At 43.8% G+C, this 13,635-nt stretch overlaps 1 protein-coding gene across 4 annotated transcripts in view; it reads right to left on the bottom strand.

Moving 5' to 3' along the window:
• Window positions 1-13,635, bottom strand: part of STK3 (serine/threonine kinase 3) — a 291,185-nt gene that overhangs the window by 58,198 nt on the left and 219,352 nt on the right. The gene's annotated exons all lie outside the window — the stretch shown is intronic.

Genomic DNA, 13,635 nt, shown 5'->3' with positions numbered 1-13,635 from the left:
GTGAAACAGCTGTTTCGCGTGGCAAGCCTGGGAGGGAGGGAGGAGAAGCTGAGCGGCGGAGCGCTTGGGGGGAGGCGGTGGTGGTGGAGTGGAGGTGAGCTGGGACAGGGAGTGGTTCCTCTACCCCCCCCCCCGTTACTTCCTGCGCTCCACCCCACCCTCGCTCACCTCCGCCCCACCTCCTCCCCTGAATGCACTGCCTCTCCCTCGCCTGAGAGGGAGGGGGAAGAAGCAGAGCGGTGGCATGTTCAGGGGAGCAGTGGAGCGGAGGTGAGCTAGGGGGAGGGGTTGCGGGGGGGGGGAGGGGAGCCGCAGGAAGCAATGGGGAAAATGTGGCATGCCCGGGGGAGGAGGCAGGGCCGGGGATTTGGGGAAGCGGTTGGAAAGGGGTGGAGTTGGGGTGGAGCCTGGCGCAGGGGGCACAAAAAAAAAAGCAGGGGTGGCCAAAAAATGTTGTGCTTGGGGTGGCAAAAATCCTAGAGCCGGCCCTGGTTGAATGGAACCCCAGACTGGCAGCAGGCTGGTGGCGTAAAATCAGCATTTTAATTTAATTTTAAATGAAGCTTCTTAAACATTTTGAAAACCTTGTTTACTTTACATATGACAATAGTTTAGTTATATAATAGATAGACTTATAGAGAGAGACCTTTTAAAAAACATTAAAATGTATTACTGGCACATGAAACCTTAAATTAAAGTGAATAAATGAAGACTCAGCACACCACTTCTGAAACGTTGCCGACCCCTGGTCTAGATAATACTTAGTCCTGCCTTGAGTGCAGGGGACTGGACTAGATGACCTCTCGAGGTCCCTTCCAGTTCTATGATTCTATGCTGGGAGTGCAACTGGGTAAGATAGCTATACATGGAAGGCAGTATCCTGGGTTTTTGCAAAGAAATGGATGTATCTATGAGGAAGTCAACTAAGGCTGTCGGAGAGAAGGCTGGAGAGCTAGCTCAGTGCCATATAAAGTCTAGAACAGGAAGAAATTCCAAAGGAAAGCTTGAATGAAGAGGAGTCCAAATTACCAATGACAAACAAAACAGTAACTAAATTGGACTACATGGCTGAACTGCAAGTAAAATGAGCGTATCACCATGCTGGCTAGGAGAAAAGGTAACTAAATCACAGCTGCAGAAGAATCAACTGACAATTCATAGATGGCATAAGATATGTCTGTTGCAAAATGTGACGTTTTCTGTGTAACTTGATATACAGCATCACATTTGAGACCACAATGTAACACAAAATATTCAAGACAATATAGGTTCTTCTCTATGACCATTCAATCATCAATTGCTGTCACTACTGCTGTTTTTGCAGCTTACAGTAATTGGAAAAAATAATCAAAAATGAAAAAGAAAACAAGAGAATTAAAATGATTGAAGATTTTAGTTTTAAGCATCATGGGGACATGCAAGAATGAGTGAAACTGTATAAAACTTTTGAATAGTGCCACAAAGAATTATTATTCTAAAAAGTCTAATACCGTGTCTAAAGTCAGTGCTACAGGAGACAACATCAATATCTGTCTACACTGCTCTGTAACTCTCTCATGTGGACGCTGCAGGCATGAACTAAAAGGTTCTTCATTCACATTAATGTAGTACATTTCGCACCTCCCCCATTTGGAGTTACAGCACAGCGGTGTGGTGTGCACTGCTATTCATACCCCCATAGTCCGAACTCAGTGCACTATAGAGAAGCCCTTAATGGGAACTGGAAAAAGAACAGCTTTTGCCTATGGACAACAGTTCTTTATTCAGATCAGTAGTTTCCTTGATAAGTCACAATGAAACTGAATGGAATTGAATATTTTAAATTCTGCTGCTGTAACTGTTGTAAATTTGTGGCAGAAATGTGTTAAAGTATCAGCAACAAGTCACATTTTAGTAATCATTGCATCATGGGTTCTAAATGGTTTGAACTCAAGTTGCTTACACCTACACTTTTTGGTTAATAAAATCACTAATGATGACCAGTGTTATTCAATGCAGATTCTCAACGGCCTTGAAATGTATGTAGCAATCTCAGTTTCATAGAGTTTTACACTCACTTTACAGGGTGTATGACTATGCAAGATGTAAGGCAGTGGAGAGAGGGGCCCAGAGTGAGCACCCCTCCTCCCCACAGCCAATTTCAACGGCACAATTTCCTGACATATGGATTTTTCCAACTTCCATATTGTATTATCATTCCTTAATATAAAGTATCATTTTCTACTGCTGCATGAAAAATTCATTATTTGGTCTTTATTGCAATGTCAATAACTGCTTATATAAGAGAACAGCAGTCTAAGGATAGTTCAAGTTGTGAACTGAGCAACTTTTGAGATAAGAGTCATTGAGAAACCACAAAACATGGCACCACACAATGTCATATTAAAAACTCACTTTTCAGATGAGACCTACATATTAAAGTTTGAGTGCTTTGCAAGCCTCTGCATCAGGTTGCTAGACTGTCCTCTGTATTCTAGATCACTTTCTTGCAAAAGCAGAAGGCAGTGCTTAAAAATGATATATTGGAAAGAAAGAACTCTCCAAACTCGGAGGATAGCAAGATGAACCAATGATAATCCATATATCTCTCTCTCTCTGTAGATTACCACTTTACATACACCCACATATATAATCTTCTGAGAACAAGAATTACAGGTAAGGAATTTTTTAAAAAAAATTATGTATGTATGTATTTATTTATTTTTAAGAGATACACATCTCTGTGGATTCTCCTTTTGGAGACTAAAAAGTCCACAAAGTGTGTTTAATATGAAATATAAGAGAAAACTACAGAAAACTGTAATGTAGACAAACATAAAGCTAACTTGCCTTAAAGGGAAAACAGCAACTTTTATTTAGTACAGAGCTTTGGAGCGGAGCCCGGAGCTGGAGCACGGAGCAGCTCCGGAGCAGTGGAGCTGCAGGTTTTTGTCTGGAGTTGACGCGGAGCTGGAGCACAGCTTCAAAGCCCTGATTTAGTACATGGAGGGCACAGTCTAAGCTTTCTTCTCACTTTGGCTCTGTAAAGGCAGACATTCAACATTGGTGCTAGCTAGTAGTTGGTCAGAGGTATTGCAGGTTATCTTCCTTCTGCTCCACTTGTGGTGCCCTGACTCTGCCGTCTGACCAGGTTACAAATTCAAGTCTGTCCTTTTCGGGAGTATTAGAGAGACAAGGTGGGTGAGGTAATTTCTTTTATTGGACAAAATTTTGTTGGTGAGAGAGACAAGCTTTTGAGCTTAGCCACACAGAGCTCTTCGCCGGAAGAAGAGCTCTGTGTAAGCTCAAAAGCTTGTCTCTCTCACCAACAAAATTTTGTCCAATAAAAGAAATTACCTCACCCACCTTGTCTCTCTAATATTCTGGGACCAACCTGGCTAAAACAACACTGCATACAACCCTTCTGGGGTATGTATAAGAAGTTCAACAATGGGGGAATTCTTCAGGATTAAGCAGAAGGCCTCAGAGGTCCTCCCTTGGTTTGAGATCACGCAATTCAGGCCACTTTATCTTTGGCCTTCTCCCCCAAAACTAGGTTCCCTGCATCAGGGATAGGCCTCTGTGATCATCCATCTATAGGTGTTGGTAGGGGAGCTTGTGACCACCCTCCCCACTCAGCTTTGATCCATGATCCAATGGTAAGAAGCTACATCCTGCATCCCGATGTGCTATGAAGCTGCCTCCCTGGATCACTTCTTACCAATCCTCTTTCTGCACATCATCCACTGCACTGCCACAGGCTAACGTAAAGAACTAAAACACAAAGATGAAGTCTCTAATGCTCAGAGAGTCACAGGTTCCTTCTGTATAGGCTTGGTCAGGTCACTTTAGCCATGCCTCAGACAGCAAGAGCTCCTGTGGTACTCCTTCCCAGGAGTTCAGAGAGTAGGTCTGTTCACCTTCACTGTCTGCCTCCCAATGAGCTACTCTGTTCCCCTTTCCAAGCTCTTCCTCCACCCTGTGCAGGTTTTCAGGTGGGGTGAGGCAGGGCCACCTGGGGCCAGAGCTGCTCTTTAACCCCATCCTTTCCAGTATGGGGTTTGTATATCCCAATACAGGCTCCTAGGGTTTTTTCCATCATTGCTCCTAGTGCCCTCTTCCACAAAAAGAGACACCAACCCCTCTGATATTCTGGGTTTGTGTTTAAAAAGACAAATTCATTAGTATAAGTAAGCAAAAATTACTCTGCAACTTCCTGCAGAGTTCTAAACCCAAAATTAACAGAAGAGCCTTGTATTCCTACGCTGGGTCCTACAATTTGCCACACAGTTACAGAGGATGTAGATAACTCCAGAAATATTTTAAAATTGTTACTGATTTTATAGTACTATACATGTATATGCGTGGTATTAGATGAGCAATTTAAACAGAGAGAGAAATCCCGGACTCTCCACTGAGTTAAGTTCAAACAGCTTGCTATTGCCTTCACAAACCTACGTAACTGAACCCTACCTTCTTATCACAAATATCTTCTCATCATATCCCCCAGCCCCTCAACACACTCTCTCCATTTCCATCAATGATACCAAACTCCACACAATGTTTGTCCAATCCCGCTGCTACTATTTTCCATTCCTTTTTTCTATTCCAGTAAAATTCTTCCTAGCTTCCAACTACCAGTGTCAAACCATGTCTAAATGTTTTATCTGGCAACCCACAACACAAAAAGATCAACTCCTAAACCTAAATGCGTCGTTCTCCCTCAACCTCAATTACCCCAACTAAATTGGAGGAATAAGAAGTATGTTAACTAAAATCCTTGGTTTAAATTCTGTAACAATAGTGATACAGAAAAGACTTTTTTTCCCAATAAAAATGTTTCATACTTTTTTGGATGAGTGGGCTGATTCCTTTGGATAGGTAAGAAACATTAATTTACTTACCATATAAATCATTTAACACTGGCAAAATTGCCATTAAAGTCAATGAAGCTCCTTGTTTTACAGTATCAATGCCCTTTGTCAGCATTCTTAGTCTTAGTCTAATATCAGAATCAAGATTATATTGTAAGGTAAATAGCAATTTAAAAATATTTAACTCATTAAAAAAAAATCACAAATCATTAGAGGCAGTACTCCATATCTCTTTACTATGTGGTCTCCTCCTCCATTTTTATATTGCATGCTATGCAGTCACCATCAATTTTGCTTTGCATTCTCCATCAATTTTTACACTGCATCAGTATTTTTCAACGTCTTGCAAATCATTATCATCATCAGGTTTCCTGGAAACCATTTCCCGGGTTCCTGTCCATACCAAGAAGAAAAGGAGTACTTGTGGCACCTTAGAGACTAACCAATTTATTTGAGCATAAGCTTTCGTGAGCTACAGCTCACTTCATCGGATGCATACCGTGGAAACTGCAGAAGACATTATATACACACAGAGACCATGAAACAATACCTCCTCCCACCCCACTGTCCTGCTGGTAATAGCTTATCTAAAGTGATCATCAAGTTGGGCCATTTCAAGCACAAATCCAGGTTTTCTCACCCTCCGCCCCCCCCCCCCCCCACACACACACACAAACTCACGCTCCTGCTGGTAATAGCCCATCCAAAGTGACCACTCTCTTCACAATGTGTGTGATAATCAAGGTGGGCCATTTCCTGCACAAATCCAGGTTCTCTCACTCCCTCACCCCCCTCCAAAAACCACACACACAAACTCACTCTCCTGCTGGTAATAGCTTATCCAAAGTGACCACTCTCCCTACAATGTGCATGATAATCAAGGTGGGCCATTTCCAGCACAAATCCAGGTTTTCTCACCCCCCCCCACCCCCATACACACACAAACTCACTGCCACAAGTACTCTTTTTCTTTTTGCGAAGACAGACTAACACGGCTGTTACTCTGAAACCTGTCCATACCAGTTACTCTATGAACATATACGCATTTCTCAAAGTTTAAGGTAAAAATATTTAGGTAATGAATACTTTAGTAAATGAAATAAAGTAAGGGTACTGAAAGAAACAGATCCATACAAAGTGTTGCTTAGTCATAATATAGACATTGGTTCAAGATAAAACCATATAAATTATGTGTTTTACAATGAGAAATGGCATGGGCATAAGAACCCACCAGCATGGATCACCTTGCAGGATCAGGGCCACAACTAATTGTAATCAAAACAACTTTAAAACATGTGGTTTAGCTGGCAACCAGTAAAGTTGCATGTAAATTTAGTTCTGACTCACAATTTTGCGCTGATTTCCATAGAGACATAAACGAGATTTCTGTGTGGAACTGATAACTTCCTCAAAGAAAAACTGCTAAACTGGATAAGATACAATGCATGCTCATTTCAATAGCCAATGTTAAAAGCAAAAGGAAACAACACAGGGAGGCAACACTTAAGGTATGTCTACACTACGAAATTAGGTCGATATTATAGAAGTCGATTTTTAGAAATCGATTTTATACAGTCGATTGTGTACGTCCACACTAAGCACATTAAGTCGGTGGAGTGTGTCCTCTCTACTGTGGCTAGCATCAACTTACAGAGCGGTGCACAGAGCTAGCATCGACTTACAGAACTGTGTGTAGCTATCCCACAGTTCCCGCAGTCTCCGCCGCCATTGGAATTCTGGGTTAAGCTCCCAATGCTTGATGGGGCAAAAACATTGTTGCGGGTGGTTTTGGGTACATGTTGTCAGTCGCCCCTCCCTCCGTGAAAGCAACAGCAGACAATCGTTTTGCGCCTTTTTTCCACGCAGATGCCATACCATGGGGCAAGTGTGCAGCCCGCTCAGCTCAGCTCACTGACACTGCTGCTGTTGTGTCCTGGGTGCTGCTGGCAGCAGATGGTGCAGTAGGACTGCTAACAGTTGTCACACACCGCTTCCACTGCAACTCTGCTCTGCTGCTATTGTCTCAATAGCGAATTTCTCCATGTTGTCTGTCATGGGCTCCCAGGTACGTGTGTTCTTCCTCGGGAAATGTGCGTGGTGCTAACCGTCGTCCTCCACCGCTTTTATGCTAACCATCATCCTCCACAGCAGCGCGGTTACGAGAGTGATGAGGACATGGACAAAGACTTCTCTCAAAGCTTGAGACCCGGCAATTTGGACATCCAGGTGGCAATGGGACGCCGATTCTGGGCCCAGGAAACAAGCACAGACTGGTGGGACCGCATAGTGTTGCAGGTCTGGGATGATTCCCAGTGGCTGTGAAACTTTTGCATGTGTGAGAGCACTTTCATGGAACTTTGTAACTTGCTTTCCCCTGCCCTGAAGTGCAAGAATGCCAAGATGAGAGCAGCTTTCACAGTTCACAAGTGAGTGGCAATAGCCCTGTGGAAGCTTGCAATGCCAGACAGCTACCGGTCAGTCGGGAATCAATTTGGAGTGGGAAAATTTACTGTGAGGACTGCTGTGATCCAAGTAGCCAATGCAATCACTGAACTGCTGCTATCAAGGGTAGTGACTCTGGGAAATGTGCAGGTCATAGTGGATGGCTTTGCTGCAATGGGATTCCCTAACTGAAGTGGGGCGACAGACGGAACGCATATCCCTATCTTGGGACCGGACCACCTTGGCAGCCAGTACATAAACTGCAAGGGGTACTTTTCAATGGTGCTGCACGCACTGGTGAATCACAAGGGACGTTTCACGGGATGGCCAGGAAAGGTACATGACGCTCGCATCTTCAGGAACTCTGGTCTGTTTGAACAGCTGCAGGAAGGGATTTACTTCCCAGACCAGAAAATAACTGTTGAGAATGTTGAAATGCCTATAGTTATCCTTGGGGACCCAGCATACCCCTTAATGCCATGGCTCATGAAGCCATACAGAGGCACCCTGGACAACAGTAAGGAGCTGTTCAACTATAGGCTGAGCAAGTGCATTTGGATGTGCATTGGTAGAATGTGCATTTAGATGTTTAAAAGCACGCTGGCGCAGTTTACATACTCGGTTAGACCTCAGCGAAACCAATATTCCCATTGTTATTGCTGCTTCCTGTGTGCTCCACAATATCTGTGAGAGTAAGGGGGAGACGTTTATGGCGGGGTGGGAGGTTGAGGCAAATTGCCTGGCCACTGATTACATGCAGCCAGACACCAGGACGATTAGAAGAGCACAGCAGCGTGCGCTGTGCATCAGAGAAGCTTTGAAAACCAGTTTAATGACTGGCCAGGCTACGGTGTGACAGTTCTGTTTGTTTCTCCTTGATGAAAACCTGCCCCCTTGGTTCACTCTACTTCCCTGTAAGCCAACCGCCCTCCCCCCTTCGATCACCACTTGCAGAAACAATGAAGTCATTGTTGTTTCAAAGTCATGCATTCTTTATTAATTCATCACGCATATAGGGGGATAACTGCCAAGGTAGCCTGGGAGGAATGGGGGAGGAGGGAAGCACAAGGCCACACTGCACTTCAAAACTTATTGAATGCCAGCCTTCTGTTGCTTGGGCAGTCCTCTGGGGTGGAGTGGTTGGGTGCCTGGAGCCCCTCCCCCGCGTTCTTGGGTGTCTGGGTGAGGAGGCTATGGAACTTGGGGAGGAGGGCAGGCAGTTACACAGGGGCTTCAGCGGCGGTCTGTGCTCCTGCTGCCTTTCCTGCAGCTCCACCAGACACCAGAGCATATCAGTTTCATCCCCCTGTAGCCTCAGCATTGCATCCTGCCTCCTCTCATCACGCTGCATCACCTCTCATCTTGCTCGTCCCTCCTGTCCTCGCATTCATTTTGCTTTCAGTGACTCTGACATTGCTTGCCTCCATGCATTCTGCTGAGCTCTTTCAGTGCAGGGGGACTGCATGAGCTCAGAGAACATTTCATCGCGAGTGTGTTTTTTTCGCCTTCTTATATGAGCTAGCCTCTGGGACAGAGATGATAGGGGGAGCGTTGAAACATTTGCAGCGGTGGGAGGAAAAAAAGGGAGAGTAGTATTTAAAAAGACACATTTTAGAGAACAATGGGTAGACTCTTTCACGATGAATCAAGCTATTAACATTACATAGCACATGTGCTTTCGGTACAAGGTCGCATTTTGCCTCTTATATTGAGGGCCTGCGAGTTTGGTGTGAGAGATCAGACACGGAGGGCCAGACAACAGAATTCGGCTTGCAGGCAGCCATGGTAAGCCACAGTCTTTCAGCTTCTTCAACCTTCATAACCAGTGGCGTAGCTAGGTGGAGCAAACAGGGGCAGCGGACATAAAGAAAGGTGCCACCCACCTGTACTCACTGGGTGGTGCTCTGGGTCCTTGGTGGCACTGAAGGCTCCCACTGCCAAAATGCCGCCGAGGACCCGGAGCGAGTGAAGGCTCCCGCCGAGCCAGAGGGTGTGAAGACCCGTACCGCCGAAGTGCCGCCAAGGAGTCAGAGCACATGAAGGCCCCCGTCACCCAAGACCTGGAGTGCTGCCGAGTGAGTAAAAATTAAAAAAGGCGCCTATAAATTAAAAAGGCCCCACTTGTGCTCAGAGGGGGAGTGGCTGCTCCCCCTGCTCGCCCCCTGGCCACGCTACTGTTCATAAGATGTGGGAATGGTTTCAAACAGCAGCGCACTCCTTTCCCATACCAAGCACCTGTTGGGTTGGCCATTTAAAAGGAGGGGCTGTACAGGCCGTGAATGCATCCCAAGTCTTCAGGGAAAATTAATCGTTAAACACGCTTGCTTTTAAACCATGTATTATATTTACAAAGGTACACTCACCAGAGGCGCCTTCTCCGGCTTCATGGTCTGGGAGCCCGCCTTGGGAGGGTATTGGCTCCAGGGTGACAAACAGTTTCTGGGTGTCAGGGAGAATGGTTTCTCCAGTTGCCTGCTGTGCGCTATCCTCCTCCTCATCATCATCTTCTTCATCCCCAAAATCCTCATGCCTGTTGCATGAGACTCCCTCTTTGCAGGTGTCCACGGACAGGGGTGGGGTAGCGGTAGGTGCCCCCCCCCCCCCGAATTGCATGCAGCTCATCATAGAAGTGGCATATCTGGGGCTCTGACCCGGAGTGGCTGTTTGCCTCTTTGGTTGGCTTGCCTGAGCTCCTTAATTTTCACGCGGCACTGCTGCGGGTCCCTGTTGTAGCCTCTGTCTATCATGCCCTTGGAGAGTTTTGCAAATATTTTGGCATTTCGTCTTTTGGAACAGAGTTATGATAGTATGGATTTGTCTCCCCATACAGCGATCAGATCCAGTACCTCCCGTTCGGTCCATGCTGGAGCTCTTTTGCAATTCTGGGACTGCATGGTCACCTGTGCTGATGAGCTCACCACGCTGACCAAACAGGAAATGAAATTCAAAAGTTCCTGGGGCTTTTCCCGTGTACCTGGCTAGTGCATCTGAGTTGAAAGTGCTGTCCAGAGTGGTCACAATGGAGCACTCTGGGATAGCTCCTGGAGGCCAATACCGTCGAATTGCATCCACACTACCCCAAATTTGATCCAGCAGTGTCAATTTCAGCACTAATCCCCTCATCGGGAGGAGTACAGAAATCGATTTTAAGAGCCCTTTAAGTCGACAAAAATGGCTTCGTCATGTGGACAGGTCCAGGGTTAAATCGATCTAACGCTGCTAAATTCGACCTAAACTTGTAGTGTAGACCAAGGCTTAGTGAATGTGAGTAGTCCAAAGGAGTTACTCCTGTAAGTAATGATGTGTAGAACTGGGTTCTTAGATAGTTATGTAGATATTGAAGGGTCATGTCCACTCCACATCATCTCAGCGAAAAGTAATTAAAGCTCTCCACAAGTAGAAGGCTAATTAAAGTTAATCTCTGCCTCCCCCACCAATATTTCCATGGTTTTCTTAGTAATGTAGGATAGAGCTAGGAGACCTGATTCTGAACTCACACCAAGGTAACACAAGATTAAACCCACTGAAGTCAACAGAGTTATACTTGTGTAACACTAGAGTGAGATCAGAAACAGGTCTGCATATCAATATATTACATCAAAAAATAGGCCTAAAAAGAACATTATTAAAGTTGCAGAGTCAAGCACTCAAAAGTTAGAAAATGCCAGAATTATTTATTGAAACATTTATTTGGCTTCCTTGTGAGTATGCAATATTGTACAGTCCTTAATTACATGATCAAAGACTGTTTTGCCCAACCAGTCCCAGTCCTCCCACACTTTAGCTCTCAGTATAAGCCTCCTTACCCAACATAGTCCCAGTCTCAACAGATCCCAACTCCCTGTCCCACTATTCACTCCAACTCTGTGTCCCAAGCTCTCTCACCTGCTCGTCTGTATTTGAATACATGTATATAAAAGGATCAGTTTTATTATGGCCCTTTATGATTTTGCTTATTACATGTGATGATTATTATAATTTTATTTTTTCTCCCTTATGGAAAAAGTCGATCTTTTAAAAATTTCTACATATTTAACTAAATATTTATAGAACTAAATGTTAGACAGTTTAGACAACAAAGTGCAATTTAAAAGCCAGCCACCCATAATTGCCCTAAGTAATTTTAAATTTAAAAGTATCAACAGTGAAATGTATTTGGGTGCTTATATAATATATTTTAAGTGACTGAAATAAGGAAAGGTTATAGATGTTTTCATTAGTATTGAGATTACTATTTGATTAGCTTCCTTTTCAACAGTGATCAGCCTGTCAGGTTTGAAAGTGATATTTCTAGCAACTAATAAAATAGACCATTAATTGTAAGTAATCAGCAATCCTAGATTACCGTACGGTGGTATGTAAGAAAACTATAAAAGCATCTGCAGATTTTCAAGTGCCTTCAAAATTATTAAAGAGTAGATGGTTTTGACAGAGTGGCAAGTGAAAACATATCAAACTATTGGAAATTTGTACCAGTACTAAAGGATTAAGAATCCTATAAAATGTGCTCCAATGACAAATTCTGAAAGACACATTTTAATCATGGATTATTAGTAAACCACCTGGACTGGACTACCAGAGCAGGAATCTTTGCCAATGCAATTTGTAATCAGTGTTCTCTACACAGAAAAGTGAAGGTAAATAAATGTTTCAGGAACAAAGATGTAGTTTGATCTATGCAATGTGTAATTGGATTTTTTTGGGTCATACTTACATAAATTAACTGTAATACCTGACGTGAATCTGACCTGAAAATATTTTAAGCACGCTCTAATGAGGAAATTTATTCATATTCTAAAGTACTAAGGGATATATATAGTACCAGAACTTACCCATTTGAAAAGACAGTTCAGACATTTTTTTCGACAATGTACAGTCATGGACTGACAATAATGCATTGATATGTGTGAAATATATATTCAGCAACTATTTTACTAAGCAACACCTGGATTATGGTTGGGTCTAGCATGGTTGTGCAGGGCAGTATGGAAAAGTAGGGTCCATCCCTGACCTCCTGAATAGCAACAACAGGCTGGTCTGGGTCACAGGTTGGAGTGCAAGGAGACCAGAGGTTCTTGTTGCTTTGCCCACAAGCAAACCATTGGGAAAGGACAGAGCCACAACTCCGCCCATCACCCTCATACACTAAACAACACAGGTGGCTAGGTGTGAGGGGTGGGAGGGAGGGACGGAGGAAGGAAGGAATATACTGAGCCCTGTAAAGGGCTATAGCAGATTACTCTCCCCGCACTCTGTGCAATAAGGTGCTATTGGAGGTGTTGTCCTTGTTCCTTGTGCAGAACTGAGCAACCACAGAAACAGTGCAAGCGGCTTGAGGTTGGCTTCAAAAAGGTCTCAAGGGGCTGGGGAAGAGCAGAAGACAACAAAAGATATGGGTACAAGTTGAGAGTTGCCCGAAAAACTAAATATAAAAAGGATCCCATCCCCTAAAGACTCTCCACACAAAAGGAACAAGTCTTGATGCCTTGTACTGCTCACGTGGACAGGAGTTTAAACGGTCCTGAAAATGCTAAGCAACAGCAACACATAACTAAAGGGGAAGTCTGTCCTTAGAACAACCCCTTTACTTAAAAAAGATGAAATTGGAAAAAGCTTACCTTCCGTGGTTAAAAAACACTGTACACAAGAAAGTGTAGAAACAAAAATGTGATTGAAAAAGACTATATATGGTGAGGCATAGTGATCTGATTGGTAAAGATGTACCATAAGAGTAAAAATAGTATGGCAAATATTTTCCCTACTATTTGTTTTGCCTTTTTGTAAGAATAACAATGAGGAGAAGACTAAACTGTACAATTAATACAGAAGTAGTTGATAGAACCCCCTGTATTTAGGTTGCCTAATATAATGGACTCTCGGTACCTTTTCATACACTGTAAAGTTAGAAGAACCATTACATTTATCTAGTCTGACATCCTGACAGGCCACAGAACATCTCCCAGTAACTTCTACAGCAACCATGTAACTTCTGCTTGAACTACAGTGTATAGTCTAGAAAGATATCCAGCCTTGATCTTGGAGATGGTCTCTCACATCCATTTTTTGCAACAGATCTTAGATATTTGGCTGGTGGAAAGCTCTCAGGCTACAGATGTGCCTTTTCTTTGAGCCATTGAATTCCATGTAGCTTTTAGTGGGATATAAAGTGCTTATAATCACCTCTTCATTTCTATTAGTTACCTGGCTCAGGAAAATATTAGTAGCATGCCAAAATAACTAGACTATGAACACACTAAGGCCGGGTTCACTCCCTTGTGAAAGCAGCAACAGCAGACACTATGCTGGAAACCCCCTGGACATTGCCGAGTTGCTGTTAGCA

The sequence above is a fragment of the Lepidochelys kempii genome, chromosome 2 (genome assembly GCF_965140285.1).
Source record: "Lepidochelys kempii isolate rLepKem1 chromosome 2, rLepKem1.hap1, whole genome shotgun sequence".
NCBI lineage: Eukaryota > Metazoa > Chordata > Testudines > Cheloniidae > Lepidochelys > Lepidochelys kempii.
This window is presented reverse-complemented; position numbering and strand designations above follow the sequence as displayed.